Genomic DNA, 23,031 nt, shown 5'->3' with positions numbered 1-23,031 from the left:
CCGTAACCTTTGGAGGGTTAGGGAATGGTCAATGACCCTTATTCTTTTCTGGGACAGCTCCTGGTTAACGCATCCAATTGCAATTTTTTGTGATTTAGAACACTTATTTTTTTACACAATTTCTGCCTTTCAATAAAAAAACAAAGGGGTTGATTGCGTAAGGTTGTTAGTTCTGTAGTTAATAAAAACACTGTCAGGGTGTATTCACACAGTGCGGTTTTGCTGTGTTTTTTTGCCCCGCGGCCCAAAATTACACAGACAAATGCATGCGTTTTTACTGCGATTTGCAAAATTGCGGCAAATTGTGGTAAAAATGCATGTGTTATTCCGGTGAGGTTTTCGGCTGCGCAGTGTGAATACATGCTTACATTGCCTTATGTGCATTGTTGCATTTTTCCATCACTTTTTTTTACGCAGGACTGCAAGTAAATTTAATGCATTAGCTCAATTCAGGAGGCCAGTACTACTGACCAGGATACATATGGGCATTCATGTTGGTGTCCTTACCTCACCAATCCAAGTAGTCACAGAAAACACAGTTGCATGATGGATAGAAAATGTTAGGAGAAGGAAGGGAAAGGAGAAAAAGAAGACAATGTGCATACTTGTATGCAGATGGGTGACCAGGTGACCAATTATAGCTCTCCAGAGCCTCCAAAATGGGTGACAATGGTTACAATTATTTGTCCCATTAGCAGCCCTGAAAGTGAAACTGGTTTTCTAACAAGTGAAATATTGTGCAGACTAAGTGAACCGGAATAATACATGTTTTAATACTTTTGGGGAAATCGTCTTTAGTTGTACATACAAGAACACATAAAATGATAATATAGGAAGAAGCTGTTCCTACATGGTACTGAATAGTAGAATATTTTGTGTCACATATTAACGATCAGAAACCACAATTTCCTTATATTTCCTACGTTCTCTGGAAGTCTGAATGATGCATAGGGTGGATCACTGTATGTCCAGTTGATGACATCATCAGTGAGGATGGGAAGAAGGGATTGTCATGATGCGGCTCAGAAGTGCGTCACATAAGGGAGGAAACAGATTGGGATACAATCTGACCTTTTAGATGATGATGAAAGAAGTCGGCAAAAATGTAGAAACTCTGACCAATGACATCATGTAAGTGTAGAAAAGATAGGAAACAGGAAGCCGTGAGAAAGGAAAATATACTACGTTTTAGAGAATTATTGGCTGCTTGATACTACAAGATAGTTTAACCTATAGCTCTCTATGGTAACGCTAGATGACAATAAAAAAATATATTTAAATATATATATATTGCTCTTACAAATCCCATGGCGGTTTTCACCTATGATCTACAGAGCTAAGCAGATATTTTATTCAGTTGTCAGAGAAAGTTGAACATGGTCAATTGATGGAGGTGGGGATGGGATAGCAGAGACCCCTAAATGGTGAAGGCCCCAGGATGATTACTATAATGAGACTCTGTTGCTGAGTAACAAGTGCGAGCTGTACATGAGGACAATTATTGTCACTGAGAAACAGACACAAGTAAGAAATGACTGCAAAGAATGTTCAAGAACACAACAGAAGAAAACATTTACAGGAGTTGTCTGTTTTTTTTTTGTTTTTTTTATAGAAATAGCACCACATTTGTGTATAGGCTGTGCCTGGTATTGCAGCTCAGTCCCATACAAGTGATTAAGGCCTTGTTCACACGGCGCTCAAAAAAACTGACGTGTAAACGAATCAAAAACGCTAGCGTTTTTTGCAAAGCACTTTTTAAAGTACAGCCGTTTTGACGCCTTTTGGCGCTTTTTAAAGTACATGTGTTTTGACGCGTTTTTTGACGCATTTTCGGCGCGTTTTTGGGCACGTAATTAGGACTCCCATTGACTATGGCAATTAGGCGGGTTTTCGGTGCATTTTACGCACCAAGAATTGACCTAATGCTTCTTTTTTACTTGTGTTTTTTTAAACACGCGTGCGTAAAAAAAACAACTCGTCGTATGCACTGCAATGCGTTTTTTCATTGATGTCAATAGGAAGCTTAAAGCATGTGTTTTTTTACGTGTTTTTAAGTCCCTAAGACGTGGAAAAAACGTGTCAAATAAACGCAGTGTGAACAAGGCCTTAGGATTAGCTGCAATACCAGCCACATCCCATGGACAAGAGTGGCACTGTTTCTTGATTAAATGCAGACCCTTTTTCTAATTTCATTTAGGCCTCATTTACACGAGCGTGTGAGTTTTGCGCACGCAAAAAAAACGCTGCGTTTTGCGTGCGCAAAAGGCAATTGACAGCTCCGTGTGTCATCCGTGTATGATGCGCGGCTGCGTGATTTTCGCGCAGCCGCCATCATAGAGATGAGGTAGTCGACGGCCGTCACTGTCCAAGGTGCTGAAAGAGCTAACTGATCGGCAGTAACTCTTTCAGCACCCTCGACAGTGAATGCCGATCACAATATACAGCAACCTGTGAATAAAAAAAGACGTTCACACTTACCATGAACTGCCTGCTTCCTCCAGTCCGGTCTCCCGGCCGTTGCCTTGGTGACGCGTCCCTCTCTTGTCATCCGGCCCCACCTCCCAGGATGACGCGGCAGGCCATGAGACCGCTGCAGCCTGTGATTGGCTGCAGCCTGTGCTTGGCCTGTGATTGGCTGCAGCTGTCACTTGGACTGAATTGTCATCCCGGGAGGTCGGACTGGAGGAAGAAGCCGGGAGTTATCGGTAAGTCAGAACTTCTTTTTTTTTTTTACACGTATATGTATATTGTGATCGAAAGTCACTGTCCATGGTGCTGAAACAGTTTAAGTCTTTCAGCACCGTGGGCAGTGACTGTCTCCTGACGTCGCGTACCCGAACATTTTTTGCCGGGTTCGGTTAAAACGAGTTCGGCCGAACCCGGTGAAGTTCGGTGCGCTCATCTCTAATTTGACACTCCGTTTGGATGTTTGTAACCAGAAAAGCACGTGGTGCTTTTCTGTTTACATTCATCCTTTTGACAGCTCTTGCGTGATTTTCGCGCATGCAACGCAGGACCGTCAGTGTGGCATGCGTTGTTTTCACGCACCCATTGAAGTCAATGGGTGCGTGTTGCGTGAAAAACGCAAGAATATAGAACATGTCGTGAGTTTTACGCAACGCACTCACGCTGCGCAAAATTCACGCATCGTCTAAACAGCCCCATAGACTATTATAGGTGCGTACGACACGCGTGAAAAGCACGCGCGTCGCACGCGCGTATAATACGCTCGTGTAAATGAGGCCTTAACCTCAGACTTATATTTACTAGTGTTTTTTCTTATTTTAGAAGGAAAGTGTAATTTCTACTCACCTTAAATTCTCTTTCCTTTACTCCAAGTCCACTCATGGGGATATTCTATCTTCCTAAGGCCTTATTCACACGAACGTGTGCGTTTTGCGCGCGCAAAAAAAGTTGTGTTTTTTGCGCGTTGCATTTGCGTGTGTCATCAGTATGTGCTGCGTGGCTGCGTGATTTTCACGTATATGCCATGCTTATGACATGCGGTTTTGAAGTTTAGAAAAAGAAATGAAGGAAGTGATTTTATTTTTTCCTTCATTTCTTTATCTACTGTTGCGCGAATCACGCGCGTCACATGGAAGTGCTTACGTGTGCTGCGCGTGATTTTCACGCACCCATTGACTTCAATGGGTGCGCGATGCGCGAAAAACAGCCAAGTATAGGACATGTCGTGAGTTTTAGGCAGTGAACATACGCTGCGTGAAAATCACGGACTGTCAGAACGGCCCCATTCACTAACATAGGTCCGTGCGACGCACGTGATTTTCACGCGCGTATCACGGATGTAATACACGTTCGTGTGAATAAGGCCTAAAAGACAGGACAGATGGTATCAATGACTTGAATCAATTGACTACCCTATAATAGATAGAATCACAGTAGGCATATTGTGATTTTTTTTTGTCCTTCCTCGGAAAGGGCAGGTGGTAATTGCAGGGTTGGGATATATACTTTATTTTATTTAAAGAGGCTCTGTCACCACATTATAAGTGCCCTGTCTCCTACATAAGGAGATCGGCGCTGTAATGTAGGTGACAGTAATGCTTTTTATTTTAAAAAACGATCTTTTTTCACAACGTTAGGAGCGATTTTGGTTTATGCTAATGAGTTTCTTAATGCCCAAGTGGGCGTATTTTTACTTTCGACCAAGTGGGCGTTGTACAGAGGAGTGTATGATGCTGACCAATCGGTGACCAATCAGCGTCATGCACTTCTCTCCATTCATTTACACTGCACTAGCGATATAGATATATCACTATGTGCAGCTACATACACAAACACTAACATTACTACAGTGTCTTGATAATGAATATACATCACTACCAGCCTGGACGTCATGTGTACTCAGAATCCTGACACTTCTGAATCTTTTCTGTGAGATTCCAGCAACGGAAACGAAATCTCGCGAGATTACGGAGCTAAACGAGATTTCGTTTCCATTGCTGGAAATATCAAAGAAAAGAGTCAGAAGTGTCAGGATTCTGAATACACATGACGTCCAGGCTGGATTTCATGTGTATTCATTATCAGGACACTGCAGTAATGTTAGTGTCTGTGTATGTGGCTGCACATAGTGATATATCTATATCGCTAGTGCAGTGTAAATGAATGGAGAGGAGTGCATGATGCTGATTGGTCACTGATTGGTCAGCGTCATGCACTCCTCTGTACAACGCCCACTTGGTCGAAAGTAAAAGTACGCCCACTTGGGCATTAAGAAAGCTCATTAGCATAAACCAAAATCGCTCCTAACGTTGTGAAAATAGATCGTTTTTTTTAAATAAAAAGCATTACTGTCACCTACATTATAGCGCCGATCTCCTTATATAGGAGACAGGGCACTTATAATGTGGGGACAGAGCCTCTTTAATTATTTTTCAATTTCTGAAAGAAATCTTTTCTGGTAAAGAATGGGGGGGGGGACGGGACTCCTAAAGTAGATGACGCCAAAACCCACCAAAAAAACCACAGATACTCATGGCTTGTGGAATCACACACAAATATTTTTATTGGTGGGGGGGGGGGGAGCAGTGCTGCTGCTTGGACTAAAGGAAATAGAATTTAGGGTCAGTAGAAACGACACTTTCCTTGACGTCCTCAACAGCAGCACCCGTGGGGATGTAGCACGTAAACATTTTTAGGGTGGGTTTTTTTGAACTCCGGACAGAGTAACCGCTCGACCATAGGCTGTTTTTCCATCTCTTCTGATGTCTAGTTTGCAATGCTTTACAAACGTATGTGAAGAGGTCCATGAGGCAGTTCTGCAAATTTGGTCAATTGCAATGCAGTTTTTCTCTTTCCCACGACGTGAATTCGGCTCTAGTAGATTGGGCCCTGAGGGGCTGTGGAATTTTGTAATCCTGATCGAGTATAGCATATAGTAGATAGTAATTACCTCCCGTATCCATCTGGACAAGGATGCCTTCGATGATTTTTGGCGTTTATTTCTGCTTTGAAATGATCAGACAATGTAAAACTCTTGGTACGATCAAAATACATTTTTGAGGCTCTACCGGTGTCTAATGGCTGAAGGTTTCATTCTTCCTCTGACGATGGTTCTTAACAGAACACGGGTAAGTCAATCTGTTGATTAATATTCTGGAACGAAGTATGTCAATGTTCTTGTTAGGACGCAGTCCAGAAGAAAAAAAGTAGATAAGACTCAGCAGATCTTAAAATCTGTATATCGCTGATCCTTTTAGCAGTTGTTACAGCCACTAATAAACAGACCTTGACTGAGAGGTATTTCAAATCCACCAACTGTATGGGGTTCAAACAAAGATTCACAAAGATGATAGAGAACAACACATAGATTCCACTTAAGGGCCATTTACAGTAACTGACAATAGGCCGGTGCAGCGAGCGGCGATCAACGAGACACTCGTTTGCTCCAGTCACACGGAGCTATGGATGGGGACGAGCGGTCGTTACTCCGATCGCTCTTCCCCTTACATTATTATCATGTCGGCAGCGCGTCACCTTGTTTACACAGGAAGATGTGCTGCCGACAACGATAATATTTCACTCTTTTAAAACGATACGACTAGCAGATGATCCAGCGTTTGCTTGTTCATCTGCTGATCGCTGCCCTTTTTACATAGGGCAATTATCGTCAATGAGCGTTCTATGAACACTTGTCTGCACGATAATCGCCCAATGTAAACCTTTAGGGACTGGATCAGTTACTGTCTGTCTGATCTTCTGAACTGCCTATACAAGTCTCTGGATGGGAGGCTTCGATGACAGTTTTCTCCCTAAGGAGGCTGATGTCTATCTGTACTTTTATTGTACCTGGTTGAGCTGCTTATCAAAACCCTCTGTAAGAACTGCAGTATGTTCCGAATGGATGGAGAGGAGGGGGTAAGTTGGTGGTTTCTGTACCTATTTGAAAATACCAACTTAATCCTGCCATAGGTTTTGTTGGTAGTAGTCCCTCTAGATTGTAAGAGGGTGTAAAGGACTGTCTCCGACAGTCCTGAGGTATCTTAAAAGGAGCAATACACCTCCATGCTATTAAAAGCTCGTTGACATGAGTAGAGAGAACCATGATCTCTTCATCCAGATGGGGCTGATGACAATTACTGAAACCTGTTCCCGTTTGATCTTCTGCAAGTCCTTTGGAATCATTGAAATGGGTGGGAATATGTAGGCCAGTTGGATTGGGTCGGCTGTCTCGGGCCCATGGATTGTCTGGCCTGAACAGGGAACAAAATCAACGCACCTTTGTGTTCTCCATTAGGTTCACTTGTGGTTGACCCCAGTACTCCACTATTTGATTGAAGATTTCTAGGTCTAGGCATCATTCACCTGGTAGTGGAAGGTCGTGGTTCAGTAGGGCTAATGATCGGGTGCCTACCTGGCGGTTCAAGTAAGACACTGTTGTCGCATTGTTGGAATGTACTCTGATCGCTTTCCCTTAAATGGCTTGGTAAAAATATAGTAGGGTTCTCATGACTGCTCGCATCTTTATGCAATTTAAGGATATTGGCCCTTCGACCAGAGACCAAATCCCCTTCACCACTTGCCCTGCCATGTGAGCGCCCCAACCTGAGCTGGATGCGTCTGTCGCTATGTTGACCCATGACTGAGGGGAAAAGGACCTGCTATTTTTTAGATGAAACCACTTTCTCAGGGAGACTCTCGTGTTTCTGGAAATTATTACTGTGTCGTCCAGAGAGCTTATGTCTTGGTTCCAAAACCGCAGGATTTCCTGCTGCAGGGGTCGCATATGCCATTTTGCCCAGCCGATTGCCTTGTGGGCCGATATCATCAGGCCCAGTATCTTCATCATCGGATGACTTGATACTGGTTGATCTGGCTGAGATGCCGTGCTGACTTCTGTACACAACATAGTCTTTCTGCTTGAAGACGAATCATCATCTGTCGAGTGTTCAGGATGAACCCCAGAAACTGCTTTTCTTATGACGGCTGAATATGGGATTTGTCCCAATTGATGAGCCAACCCATTGCCTAAATCTCTGAAAGAACCATCTGCAGATGGGTATTGAGAGCTTCCGCTGTATTGGTCTTCACTAGCCAATCTTCCAGGTGGGATCTTATAGTAATACCTTATTTTTTTTTACTGGCTACTACCACCACAATCACCTTGATAAATGTGTATGGGGCAGACGATAAACCAAACCGCAGTGATGTGAACTGCAGATGGACTAACTCTCTCTGTATCCAAATGGCAATTTGCAGAAATTTCCTGTAGCTTGGATAAATTGGTACATGAAGGTATGCATCTTTTAGATCTGTCATGGCGAGAAAATCCCCTTCGTTAAGTAAAGAGAGTGCAGAACGAATTGTCTCCATACGAAACCTTTTCTTGCTTATAATTCTGTTTAGGTATCAGAGATCTATTATTGTTCTCCATTTCCCTCCTGGTTTGGGAACTAAGAAGACTTTGGAATAGACCCCTTTCTGAGCTTCCGCAGTGGAAACCTTTTCTGGAACTTACATATCTATACATTTTAGAATAGCTCTTTCCAGGAGAGAATGTTATATGTTGTCGAATTTTGAAGTGGGAAGGAATCCGGTGGATATGACATGAATTCTATCTTGTAGCCACTTTGTATTATGTTTAGTACCCAATAGTCTTTTATTGATTTTTCCCATTGAGGATAGAAAAAAGACAATTTTCCTCCCACTGGTATATATATATCTGTCATCAGAAATCTAGCTTTCTGCCAGTGGCCATAGGGCTTCTTCTCTCGCTGGGCACCTTGTAGACTGGTTGAAGAGGAATGCTCTCCTCTATCTTGTCTTCCTGTCTTGCTCTGACTTGTAGGTTCGGCACAAAAAGAAGACTTCCATTTCTGTTTTCCTGACTGAGGGATTTCCCTTTAGTGTCAGATAAATTCTCCATTATAGAATCCAGTTCTGGCCCAAAAAGCCTATTAGGCTGAAACTCCATGGAGCAGAGCGCATTTTTAGAGTGCAAATCTGCTCCTTATGGCTTTATCCAAAGAGATCTTCTCACAGCTGATCACAGGGTCATTGCGTGGGCTGCAAATCTGGCCTGATAGACCATGGAATTACAAAGGAAAACTGATGTCAATGAGACCTGTCTGAAAGATTTCAGAATGTCATCTCGTGAAATCCCATTATCTATATCTTCCTCCCTATGAAGCCAAAATCTTTTTTTTTCTTTTTTCGAGGAGCCAAGATCTTCAATTCTTTGCTACAGTGGAGGAAGCGAGTGCCGTCTTTGCTTGAGCTGCGGCTGTTAGGTACCCTCTACGTAGTGCGCTATCATTTCTTCGGTCCATAGGATCATGAAAATTGGATCCGTCCTCACTGGGGACCACTGTGCACCTGAAGCGTTTTGCAATGGCGACATCTATTTTAGCAGGGTCCCCCAATTCGTTATCTTGTTCTTCGTCAATAATGAACTTTGTCCTGAACCTCTTATATAGAATGGGTCCCTTGTAGACTACAATTCTAGCCACATACATATGGACCCATGTGCATGTGGTACATGCGTTTGACCCAGCAGAAATGGGAAAATAATTAAATTAAATAAAGTATACTTCCCAACCCTGCAGGTGACCACCTGCCCTTCTATAGGAAGGACAGAAAAACACATAATATGTATTATAATAAATATTCAGAAGAAATGTATTGTTATATAATGTAACGTCTATAATGGAAGGAGTAAAAAGGGTCAGGGGGAGTATGTGGTGACATGATGGAGGTCTACTGGGTCTGTGAGCAATAGAGATTTATGGAGAATCAATTACAATAGTTCATGTAAATGAATGTACAGTACAGAAACTCCCTCTAAAGACCAGTATACAATGCACAGAACCATTCTAATGACCAGTATACAACTCATAGGATCACAGCATAATACACTCCAAATCGGTGTGGATTGCAGAGACCTATTCTGGTGTCCAGTAAAAAAAAAATATGCAGAAGCTCACCCTAATACAATTCAGAGACCCAACTGAATCGGCAGCGCTTAGATCTATTCTGCCGACCAATGTACAATGCAAAGACCAATTCTAATTACTAGTGTATAATGCAGAGACCTATTCTAGTAACCAATATAAAATGTTCAGGCTCACCCTGATACAGTTTAGAGACCCAGGATGGGCAGCAGGTAGTGCTTTGATCTATTCTGCTGACCAATATACAATGCGGAGACCAATTTTGATGACCAGAAGACAATGCAGAGGTCCATTGCAGAGGTCCATGCTAACAACTAGTATATAATTCAGAAAGCAATTGTGATGACCAATAAACAGTATAAGGCTGGGTTCACACGAGCATGTTACGTCCGTAATGTACGGAACGTATTTCGGCCGGAAGACCCGGACCGAACACAGTGCAGGGAGCCGGGCTCCTAGCATCATAGTTATGTACGACGCTAGGAGTCCCTGCCTCTGCGTGGAACTACTGTCCCGTACTGTAATCATGATTACAGTACGGGACAGTTGTCCTGCAGCGAGGCAGGGACTCCTAGCATCGTACATCACTATGATGCTAGGAGCCCGGCTCCCTGCACTGTGTCGGTCCGGGTCTTCCGGCCGAAATACTTTCCATACATTACGGACGTAAAATGGTCGTGTGAACCCAGCCTCAGGCCAGATTCACACAAACGTAGGGAAACTCGGACATGAAAAACGTGATATTTTTCACGTCTTAGGTGCCCCCGTGTGGGTCCCGTTTTCACTAAACCTCATAGACTTGAGCCTATTGAGGGATCCGTGAAAATGGAAGTAAATAGGACATGGTCTATTTTTCAATGGAGGCTCCACACGGTTCGTTGAAACAACAACCGTCTGAACAGCACCATTGAAATACATGCGTCCGTGTGACGCCCATTGTTTTGACGGCCATCACACGGACGTACTCTACGTTCGTCTGAATTTGGCTAACCAATATCAAATGTTGAGGCTCACCCTGATACAGTTTAGAGACCCGGGATGGGCAAGAGGTAGTGCTAAGATCTATTCTGCTGACCAATATACAATGCAGAGACCAAATATAATGATGAATTTACAATGCAGAGGCAAGTGCTAATCACCAGGGTATAATGCAGAGACCTATACTAATGATCAATATAAAATGCAGAGGCTCATCCTGATACAATTCAGAGACCCAGGGTGGGCAGCATGTAGTGGTTAGATCTATTCTGCTAACCAATATACAATGCAGAGACTAATTATAATTATCAGTGTATAATGCAAAGACCTATTCTAGTAACCAATATAAAATGAAGGATGGGCAGCAAGTAGTGCTTAGATATATTCTACTAACCAATATACAATTTAGAGACCAATATACAATGCAGAAGCCAGTTCTAATCACCAGGGTATAATGCAGAGACCTATTCTTGTGACCAATATAAAATGCAGAGACTCACTCTGATACTCTGATACAATTCAGACCCAGCTGGATGGGAAACATGTAGTGGTTAGATCTATTCTGCTGAGTAATATACAATGCAGAGACCAACTCTAATTACTAGTGTATAATGCAGAGACCTATTCTAGTAACCAATATAAAATGCAGAGACTCACTCTGATACTCTGATACAATTGAGACCTAGCTGGATGGGAAACATGTAGTGGTTAGATCTATTCTGTTGAGTAATATACAATGCAGAGACCAACTCTAATTACTAGTGTATAATGCAGAGACCTATTCTAGTAACCAATATAAAAGGTTGATGCTCACCCTGATAAAGTTTAGAGAACCAGAGTTGGCAGCAGGTAGTGCTTAGATCTATTCTGCTCACCAATATGCAAAGCAGAAACCAATTATAATGACCAATTTACAATGCAGAGTCCAGTTCTAATCACCAGGGTATAATGCAGACACCTTTTCTAGTAACCAATAGAAAAAACAGAGGCTCACTCTGATACAGATTAGAGACCCACCTGGATGGGCAGCAGGTAGTTCTTCGATCTATTCTGCTGACCAATATACAATGCAGAGACCCTTTTTGATGACCAGTAGACAATGCAAAAGAAACCAGTATATAATTTAGAAATACAGTGAAAAACAGTATTTAATGTAGAAATCTTTTCTGATGGTCAGTATACAATGCAGAGACCCAGTGCAGAGATCCATACTGATAACAAGTACATAATTCAGAAACCAATTGCGATAACTGATATACAAGGCAGAGGTCCATTTTTTTTTTTACCAGTTTATGATGCGGAGAATCATTTGATGACCAGTAGACAATACAGAGGTCCATTATGTCAACCAGTCTATGATGCAGATATCTATTCTGATGACGAATATACAAGGCAGAGACCCCTAATAATGGCCAGTAGACAATGCAGACGACCCTTCTATTGACAGTAAGCAGAGACTTATTATGATGACTAGTATACAATGCAGATACCAATTTTGATGACCAGTAGACAATGCAGTATACAATAAGGGAGGCCTGGCCAATATGCAATCAATCAAGGAATTCCTCCTGATCGAGCAGAGATGTTTTGCTAGGACCTGAAATGAGCAGTATGTGTAAGAAAACCTACCAATATGTCTGACAGGAGAGACTTGTGCAATTGAAGTCGCTGTTTGGTTGTAACTGTCACTATCTGTGGGTATGTGGACCCACTGGGCCGTACCGCCGTAGCGGGATAGCAGCTGGCCAACAGGATATCAAGTCAATGTCTATAGTTCCAATAAGAGTACCTGTGGTAGTTCAGACAGTAGCGATGGTAGGCTCGGATGGGACCTTGGCAGCAGACAGACACCAGGCACGGTAACACAGAAGGCGTAGTATATGGCACAACACGACTCCAACTCTCTATGGCACAGGAACAAGGTAGCATGGGATACAGGTAGCAGGTACGGAACACTGGGAACTGGAAAACACTAAGGGACCATTTGCAAAGGCTAACACGGGTAAACACAATAACGCTCAGGCCATGAGGGAAGGAGCAGGGTCTTTCTTATAGTCCAGGGTGAGTATGGGCTAATTATTTATTTACTTAATGTGCGCACGCTGGCCCTTTAAGGCAGGGCACGAGCGTGCGTGCGCACCCTACGGGACACAGCAGAATGAAGCGGAAGTGAGCGCTGGTGTCTCCTGAGAAGGCGATGTGGGCCAGCGCTCACAGATCAATGGCTGCGGCCGTCGGGAGGTGAGTAATCCCGATGTCCCGTGGCCGTGGGTGTTACAGTAACTTTTGATTCACAGGCACCTCCTCTCCTTACTTTAATTTGACAAATCTCGCTCAATCATCTCAATGAGTTCTCATATATTCAGGGCCGCCATCAGGAATTTCTGGGCCCCATACAGCCAAGATGTCTGGGGCCCCCCCTCCATTACCGGGGGTGGGCAACGGAAATTGTGGCACTCACGTTTGTACGTTATACGCATTAACTGATTTTGGTGCCGATGTCAATTACAGTGAATGAAGCCATGGAGCCGGCAGTGACCGGTTAATGCTCCGGATTTTGATCTATTTAGCTAAAACGTATCTGACTGTATGGCATACAGTGGGATACGTCTCCTGGGGAATGGCCCAGGGGAAACTCCTGAAGTCACTGCCCAGGAACAGAGCTGGAGCCTTCTACTAGCGCTCTCCCCTTGGAGTCTGGCCTTGTTCCTGATGTCCATATACGTAAAGTGACGTCCGAAGCTTTGCAAAGCCTGAGTACACGGCCGGAGCGTCGACAACACTCTGACCAGGGATTCCGGCCCCGGAGAATCCCCTGACGTCACTTTACATACATGGACAGTGATGTCAGGAGCTTTCCCAGGGACAAAGTCCACGGGTAGAGCACTTGTGATGCTGCCTGGGGACTCCGGAATAACAAAGTCTACTACGCCATTTCATCCTTCAAAAATAAGGTAAACCGACGTCTACCAGCCCGACGGAGGCTAAAAGGACATAATGGAGCCATGTGAATTATCGTCTACGTTGTTTATACTGTACGTTAGGAGATTTCCTGACTACACAATAAACTTAGGGCAACAACACGATGTGAAGGGGGAAGGGAGGGGGAAGCGCTTGTGAGGATGTAAGCAGAACTAATGCTCCGTTCTTACGTTGCCATTAAAGTTCAATGTGTTTTTCCACAGCAAAAATGGGAGTCTTTCCCTTTGATTCCTGGCGCAGATGCTACAAGGGTGTAGTAGATCCGCGCGAGAATAAGGCCCTGTTCACACAGAGTTTTTTGCCACATTTTTTTCAGCGGAAACCGTGGTAAAAAACGTCCGAAATCGCCTCCTATTGATTTCAACGGGAGGCGAAGGCGTTTTTTTACCGCGAGAGAAAAGAAAGAAGCAAATTTGTCGTGGGTATTTTCGTGCGGCAAATCTGCAGTGTAATACAGAACCAGCAAAGTAAATGAGATCAAGAAATCTCATTTACATGTTGCATTTTCTGCACAAAAACTGACCTGCGGTGCGTATTTGAAAATATGATACATGTCACTTTATCTTGCGTTTCCGCTTGCGAATTGTTTCTGACTAGTTTAAAAAATAATAAAAAAATCTGCAGCATAAAACCTTCACCTATTTCCGCATCAAAAAGTTAAAAACGTATAAAAAAACGCACTATTAGGTGCAGATTTTACCTGCGGAATTACCTGCGGTTTTGATACGGATTTTGTGCACCGGATTCCTCAATGTGTGCGTTACAGAATTTGCTGGGGGTTTACAGCAAATTAACCTTTTACATTGTAAAGGATGAAATACGTTACAATTCTGCAACATTAGGGTATGTTCACACAGCTTATTTTCTGCCGTTTTTTTTGCCGTAAACGTCTGAAATATCAGAACAGAACGCCTCTAAACATCTGCCCATTGATTTCAATGAGAAAAAAACGGCATTGTGTTCCGATGGGCCGTTCTTTTTACAACGGCCGCGTAAAAAAACGGCCGCGAAAAAGAAGTGCAGGTCACTTCTTCAGACGTTTCTGGAGCCGTTTTTCATTGACTCTATAGAAAGACAGCTCCAAAAACGACCGTAAAAAACACCGCGAAAAACACGAGTTTGCTTAAAAAACTTCTGAAAATCAGGAGCGGTTTTCGCTTGAATATCTCCGTATTTTCAGACTGTTTTTGCGAATTGTGTGAACATAGCCTAATAGGCATGCAGCTGATTTTACCCCTTCCCTTCTCAGCCATTTTTGGGATTTTAACTTTTGTTTTTTCCTCTCCACATTCCAAAAGCTATCATTTTTTTTACTTGAGGGCTTGTTTTTTGCGGTACAAGTTGTAGTTTTTCATGGCACCATTTATTGTGCCGCATAATGTACTGGGAAGCTGAAAATAAATTATTTGTGGGGTGAAATGCTGCACGTGCATGAGGTTTTGACAAACCCCATTCACATGAGATGGGGCTTATTCAGACTAACGTGTTAATCGTCCGTGTGAAGGATGTATTTTTTAATGGCCGTCACACGGCTGCATGTATTTCTATGGGGTTATTCACATGGTCGTTGTTCTAACGGACCGTGTGAAGGGCCTGTAAAAAAATAAGACGTCCTATTTTCGTGCATTTTCACAGATCCCTCAATAGACTCAAGTCTGTGAAAACGGGTCCCGAACGGCTGCAAATCGGCCATTCTTCACGTCTGATTTCACACACGTTGGTCTGAATATCGCCTTAGGCTTTATTCACACGAACGTGTCCGTTTTGCACGCGCAAAAAGTGCTGCGTTTTGCGCGAGCAAAAGTTCAGTGTGGCATCAGCATATGGTGCGTGGCTGCGTGATTTTCGCGCAGCCGGCATCATTATTGTCATTATTATCATTATGACACTCTGTTTTGATGTTACGACACAGTAAAGAAGGAGGGGCTTTTAAGTTTCCCTTCACTTCTTTACCAGCTGTAGCACGAATCACGCGTGTCACCCGGAAGTGCTTCCATGTGCCGTGCGCGATTTTTATATAATCGCGCCAAAACGGCGCCATTTTTGCCGCGATTACGAAAATCGCGGCAAAAAAGACGCTAGGAAAACGAAAAAATACCAAAAAACGTTTTCATCAACTTTATACATTCTACAAATGGGGTCAGGGGGATGGGAAGCAGGAAGGATAGGGGAAAATACTCACCAGCCTGCAGGTCCGGTCGGCAGTGTAGAGGAGCTGGGGGGCGGGATCTCCACACGGAGCTTCAGCACATGCTGCATCTTCCCCTTCCACTGAAGCTACAACAGGTATGCAGGGGGTGCCGCGGGCGTTGCTAGGGGGGTGCCGCGGGCGTTGCTAGGGGGGTAACAGTCCGAGGGGGGGGCAACAGTCCGAGGGGGGGGCAACGGCAGCCCGGCGGGCCCCTTTTCTTCATCCATGTGGCCGGGCCCCTGACGGGAGTACCAGTAATACCCCCCTGATGGCGGCCCTGCATATATTCAGATCTCCAAGATTACATATTCAACATGTAATCTAATGTATGAAAAATTACATTTGCAGTGTATGCAATTATTCTTTAATCTCTGACAGAATGACAAAATTGTATTTGCTGTTGAAGGAGCTGACTGACCCTGAGTACTGCCATTTAGCTTATTGTCTATTAGTATTCCTGTGAAATTGGAAAGAATTGCTAAAAATAAGTGTCATGTTACTGATCATGGACTTTTTACGATGGCCAAAATCTTATGCAATTGTTTCTACTGACCGCAGCAATCAGTGAAAAAATATTACATTTAGATACAATCTCTATTTCAAAAGCTCTGCCAGACTCGCTGCCAGAATATTTACCATAATTCTGCTCCAGCTTTCTTCCTGTGGACACTGAGTGAATTTCCCTTCAGTTTCTACACCGCATTCCAAATTATTATGCAAATGTTATTTTTCGCTGATTTTCCTAAATAGTCGATGCAAATGACAGTCAGTATAATCTTCAAGCCATCAACCGTTGGTGTATAATACAAATTTTATTGAACAAATCTCCTAATGATAACAGATTTATTTTTAGAAGTAAAAAACTGAAAATGCACTGTTTCACATTATTATGCACAACAGAGATGAAAACATTTTAAAGGTTGTAAAGAGAACTAAAATGGTAATTTGTTGAATTTGCAGCATCAGGAGGTCATATTTACAGAAATCAAAAGCTCTTTCAATCAAAAGAAACTTACCAGGCCAAGTTACATGTTAACATAGGACCCCTTCTTTGATATCACATTCACAATTCTTGCATCCATTGAATTTGTGAGTATTTGGACAGTTTCTGCTTGAATATCTTTGCAGGATGTCAGAATAGCCTCCCAGAGCTTCTGTTTTGATGTAGATATTTTGCTTGAGGATGCTCCAAAGGTTCTCAATAGGGTTGAGGTCAGTGGAACATGGGGGCCACACCATGAGTTTCTCTCCTTTTATGCCCATAGCAGCCAATGACACAGAGGTATTCTTTGCAGCATGAGATGGTGCATTGTCATGCATGAAGATAAATTAGCTACGGAAGGCACGGTTCTTCTTTTTGTACCACTCAAGAAAGTGGTCAGTCATAAACTCTACGTACTTTGCAGAGGTCATTTTCACACCGTCAGGGACCCTAAAGGGGCCGCCTACCAGCTCTCTCCCCATGATTCCAGCCCAAAACATGACTCCGCCACCTCCTTGCTGACGTCGCAGCCTTGTTGAGACATGGTGGCCATTCACCAACCATCCACTACTTCATCCATCTGGACCATCCAGGGTTGCACGGCACTCATCAGTAAACAACACGGTTTGAAAATTAGTCTTCATGTATTTCTGAGCCCACTGCAACCGTTTCTGCTTGTGAGCATTCTTTAGGGGGTCGAATGATAGCTTTATGCACACTTGCAAAGCTCTGGAGGATCCTACACCTTGAGGTTCGTGGGACTCCAGAGGCACCAGCGGCTTCAAATACCTGTTTGCTGCTTTGCAATGGCATTTTAGCAGTTGCTCTCCTAATCCTATTAATTTGTCTGGCAGAAACCTTCCTCATTATGCCTTTATCTGAACTAACCCGTCTGTGCTCTGAATCAGCCACAAATCTTTTCACAGTACGATGATCACGCTTAAGTTTTCTTGAAATATCCAATGTTTTCATACCTTGTCCAAGGTATTGCACTATTTCACGCTTTTCGGCAGCAGAGAGATCCTTTTTCTTTCCCATATTGCTTGAAATCTGTGGCCTGCTTAATAATGTGGAACGTCCTTCTTAAGTAGTTTTTCTTTGATTGGGCACACCTGGAAAACTAATTATCACAGGTGTCTGAGATTGATTACAATGATCCAAAGAGCCCTAAGACACAATACCATCAATGAGTTTAATTGAAAAACTATTAATTAAATGTTTATGACACTTAAATCCAATGTGCATAATAATTTGGAACACGGTGTAATTCCAAAACCACTATTGCAATGTTATATAACTGGGACTGCCTGATAAAATCATAACAGCTTAGGGTATGAGACTGCTGGTTTAAAGGGACAGTAAATACATCGACATGTGCAAACACAATTTTACATTTGACATCTATATATCATTGACATTTATTTATGTTATGTATTAAAAAGTTTCCCACAGTGATGTTTTGTGCAGTAGGATGTAATGTCGCAAAGCAGCCATTGGACAATGTGGCCATGTGTCACAAAGGGTGTGTAGACCCACTGGGTCGTACCGCCTTAACGGCCAACAAGACACAGGTCAAAGTCTATAGTTCGTATAGGTGTACCTGTGGTAGATTCAGAGAGTAGCAAGACAGGCTCGGATGGGAATAAGCGGCAGGCAGGCACCAGGCGTGGTGAAGCAGAACAGGCGAGATACTCAGCACAGTACGACTCCAACAGAATACGGCACTTGGACCAGGATAACACGGGGTACAGGTTACAGGTAGCAGGAATGGGGAACTCTGGGAACTGGAGAAACTTAGGGGACCATTTGCAGAGACAAACTTAGGTAATGACAACAACGCTCAGGCAATGCAGGGAGGGGCTTCTTATATATAGTCCAGGGTGATCTGGGAGAAATCAGCTCGATCTCACACATGTGTGCGCTCTGGCTCCTTAAGGCTGGACTGAGCTCACGAGCGCACCCTAGTGGTCACTGTGGAACAGCACGGCCGCATGTGCAGACATCTCTGGAGAGAAGGGCGTCGACAGGATGGGAGGTGTTCATGGTCAGCGACCACGGACGTTACACCATGTGACATGACATTGCCATGGTCAGCCTAGTCATGGCATCAGAGCGTAGAAGACTGGCGGCAGTAATACCAGGCAAGCCCTGGAAATGTTATTTTAATTAATAAATTCAAGTTTGTAAGTAAAGTAACCAAAAAAACTTGTATCCTGAGTGATAAAGGGCCCATGACCCATATTGCTTGAGGGCCAAGACAATTTTCAGTCCACCCCTGCGTAGCAACTAACCGGAGCCTCTATAACGGAATGTTCTCTACTGCATTATCAATAGTCTTTCCTAAATTTTACCTTAAAGGGTTATTCCCAACATATACTTTTAAGTCCAAGTGTCATGGAGTATAAATTTATTAATATCGCTAAATACCTTCTTCTTTCTGTAGTGCAGCGTTTTGCAGCTATGGCCCCCTCTCCACCCTACTCCGTCTTCTTTGTTGTGATGGTCATTCCTATGGAAACGACCAACGTCGCAGCTTGCAATCTCATGACGCGCTTGCGCAGTTCTCCCTGCCTTTGCTAGCTGGATTCCCAGGAGCGCACTGGGGCTGCGATCTACCGACCCTTCCTCCTCTCCTTCTGGTCATATTATTTGTAAGTGACGACTCCAGGGCTAGCACAGCAACCCTGGAGCCGTTCCCTTCTTGCATGGAGTTATTTGTGAGCCCGATGCTGCTATCAGAAGTTTATGATAGCAGCATCAGAAGTGCGCACAGAGATGGTGGCGAGGAGAGAGGTGGATGATATTTTAGGAAACACCTGGGTACGAGAAGTGGGGAAAACAGAAGGAGGCATGAGAAGTATTGAGATGTGAATGACTTCAAGGGGTGCAAACTACTACTTTTTTCATATGCAAATGAATTGCCTAAAAAAAACAATTAACAAGAAAGTTAGGAATAAGCCTTTAAGGAAACGTATTATAGTCCATTCACATTTAGAGACGTATTCGCAGTATGCGAGTTTCTGAACTTAGTTCTCCCGACCTTCACTGCTTGTTCAGTGTCTGCATTCTGGGAAAAGATGTGTTTGCACCAGGCACTGTAGTGTGGGAGAATCTACCTCTCCTAGATGAAAACAAAGGGTAATCCATTACAAGATGTCAGAAAAGTATTTCCAAAATTAATCAAGATTTTTACTTACTTTAATTTGTGAATGACTGCTCAACATGACTTACCTTCAGGAGAATCCTTTAAACTCCAGCGACTGATGCCCTTCATCCATTCCGTGGTAACTACTCCAGATCTTCCTTCGTTAACATCTTTTGAAAACCAGTCCCAAACATCTCTGAGCAGTCCAGGGATTATATAATCCTGCCTATACTCCGCAATCGACCAGCCCCCTGCTGAAACTAATGCTACGTAGGGAACAGATCTTAGGTGCTCAGCGATCACTACAATGCAGGCAGCAGAAGGAAGCCATTAGTTGACATTAGCAGAGACTTCCATTAAAATACTACATAGGACCTACTTGGTACCTTTCTGGGTTTACCACGTTTGCCATTCTCCGAAATTCTTCTCGGGATGCACCGCCCTTGGAACATCACTTTGCCCTTGGACATATCCCAAGGTGACCTCATTCAGGACACTAATTGTTTTACTCTTTTCTAGGGTACCATGTCTTGCTAAAAACTCATTCGTGGTCCTCTTGGCCAACAACCTTCAGGCTACAACAACCAGCTCCACAAGTTACCGCAAAACATCTGCATGGTGGCTCCAATGTATGACTGCAGCGGTCATGTCAGTATGTAGGGCACATGACCACTGCGGCCAGTTATTGGAGCGGTCACACTCTGGTACTGCGCATCATGACTTCTGCAAGGTAAACACTGACCGGTGGGGGATCTTGGACCGGTGGCGCTAGAAGTACAGGGGATTTAAAAGGTGAGTATGTTTGTTTTTTCCCTATGTTATCACATATGCAGCTGCAATGCGCCCGCCGCTCCATTCAATGTCTATGAGAATAACGGAGAAAACGGAGTGCTGTACCCGGCTGTTTCCGTTATTCCCATAGACTTTGAATGGAGCAATGGCGCGCATGCTCGACCGCCGCTCAATTCAATGTACTCCTCACTGCGGAGGAGCAGTGAGGAGGATCTGGGGGTTCGAGACCCCGGTTCTCACGATCGGTGGAGGTCTCAGCGGTGGGGGCCACATCGATCAGAATATTCAAACCTATCTTGTAGATTGGTGATAAATTATGATTTTGGGAAAACCCCTGAAGCCAAGAAAACCTATTTAATATTTTTTCCACTATTTATGCTGTTTTTTTATGGCAGTTTTTTAAATTAAGCAAATCCAAAAACTGCGTAAAAAAACCCTCCAATTTAGGGCATGACACATTTTTTTTCCGTGAGCGCACAAAGACTGCCAAGGAAGAAACATGCTTCTACCTCCTACAGAAATCAACGGAGGGAGATTTAGGGCATTTTTTGGTGCTGATTCCAACAAAGTTTCTGCATCATAATCAGCCCCCCCCCCCCCCAAAAAAAGGTAATTATTTCATATCTTCAGAATCCCACCTCTAAACTTTGTCGCCTGCGCCAATTCCTTTATAAACCTTATATATGTACACGGTATAGGTTTACCTTGAGAGTTCTCAAATACCATCTCCATTTGCTGAGAAATTGATAACTGCTTTATCTCATTTATCTTCAGTTCCGAGAATCTCAGAAGTATTTCTATACATAAGAACATCTCTTCTTATAGGATTTTCATATTATTAGGCTAAGCAGCAGATTGGACTTGAAAGTGACAATTACTTTACTGAACCAGCAATACACTCCGTCAGGTGTCACTTCACTTCCTTTCCCCCGCCCCTCTTGGCAGCTAATATAATGTGCATTACCCAACAGGGGGCGACAATGAGCACAGGAAAAACAGAATATAAAATCTGTGGTCTGAGAGGGGAGGCCCCATAGCAAAGATTAAAATGAGCCCCCCAATTATGGTGTATTGGCTGCAAACACTATACATAGTATTATTCTGGTTTAGGGCATGTTCACACGTGGCAGATTTCCTCCGCAACTGTCCGCATCAATGCCGCACAGAATCTGCGTTGCAGCTTCTGCTGCGGATCTGCACAAAATGTGCAGTAAATTGATGCGGACTAGCTGCTGCGGACTGCGGTAAAAGTACTTCCCTTCTCCCTATCAGTGCAGGATAGAGAGAAGGGCCAGCACTTTCCCTTGTGAAAGTCAAAGAAATTCATACTTACCGGCCGTTGTCTTGGTGACGCGTCCCTCCTTCGGCATCCAGCCCGACCTCCCTGGATGACGCGGCAGTCCATGTGACCGCTGCAGCCTGTTATTGGCCTGTGATTGGCTGCAGCCGTCACTTAGACTGAAACGTCATCCTGGGAAGCCGGACTGGAGACAGAAGCAGGGAGTTCTCGGTAAGTATGAACTTCTATTTTTTTACAGGTTGCTGTAAATTGTGATCGGTAGTCACTGTCCCGGGTGCAGAAACAGTTACTGCCGATCGCTTAACTCTTTCAGCACCCTGGACAGTGACTATTTACTGACGTCTCCTAGCAACGCTCCCGTAATTACGGGAGCCCCATTGACTTCCTCAGTCTGGCTGTAGACCTAGAAATACATAGGTCCAGCCAGAATGAAGAAATGTCAAGTTAAAAAAGCAAAACGCATCCGCAGCACACATAACATGTACATGACAGCTGCGGACTTCATTGCGGAAATTAGAATCTCCATTGAAGTCAATGGAGAAATTCCGCCATGAGTCCGCAACCAGTCCGCCACTGCTCCGCAACAGACAGAGCATGCTGCGGACACCAAATTCCGCTCCGCAGCCTATGCTCCGCAGCGGAATTTTACGCATCGTCTAAACGAACACTTCTAAATTAAAGTGGAAGTCAATGGAGAAACGGCTCCGCTGCGGATTAACGCTGCGGAGTGTCCGCAGCGGAATTTAAGTGAAATTCCGCCACGTGTGAACCCAGCCTTAGGGTATGTTCACACGAGCTATTTTCATCCGTTTTTCGGGCCATAAACGCTTCCAAACATCTGCCCATTGATTTAAATGGGAAAATACGGCGTTCCGTTCCCACGGGGCGTTTTTTTATGTGTCCCGTGGGAACATAAAAAGCCTCGTAAAAAGTAGTGCATGTCACTTCTTGAGCCGTTTTTCATTGACTCAATAAAAAAACAGCTCCAAAAACGTCCGTAATAAACGGCGCAAAAAAACCGCTTGATGCTTAAAAAACAGCTGAAAATCAAAGGCTGTTTTCCCTTGAAGCGTGTGTACATAGCCTTACGCTAATAACAGAACCGTAAAAAAAAAAGCTGCCAGCCTTCACCCCAGCCCTTTTCAGGTCATATTGTCTTATCTTCCTCTTGACTGTAGGACCAGGTTTCCGGTTATTCAGCAAAAAAGGGAAAGCAACTAGCAGGGGGGATTGTAATAATAATTCCTA

The 23,031-nt window shown here is 43.7% G+C and overlaps 1 protein-coding gene across 2 annotated transcripts in view; it reads left to right on the top strand.

Moving 5' to 3' along the window:
- Positions 1-23,031, top strand: part of PLAT (plasminogen activator, tissue type) — a 336,360-nt gene that overhangs the window by 231,612 nt on the left and 81,717 nt on the right. The window lies entirely within an intron of this gene.

Source organism: Rhinoderma darwinii, chromosome 3 (genome assembly GCF_050947455.1).
Source record: "Rhinoderma darwinii isolate aRhiDar2 chromosome 3, aRhiDar2.hap1, whole genome shotgun sequence".
Taxonomy (NCBI): domain Eukaryota; kingdom Metazoa; phylum Chordata; class Amphibia; order Anura; family Rhinodermatidae; genus Rhinoderma; species Rhinoderma darwinii.
This window is presented reverse-complemented; position numbering and strand designations above follow the sequence as displayed.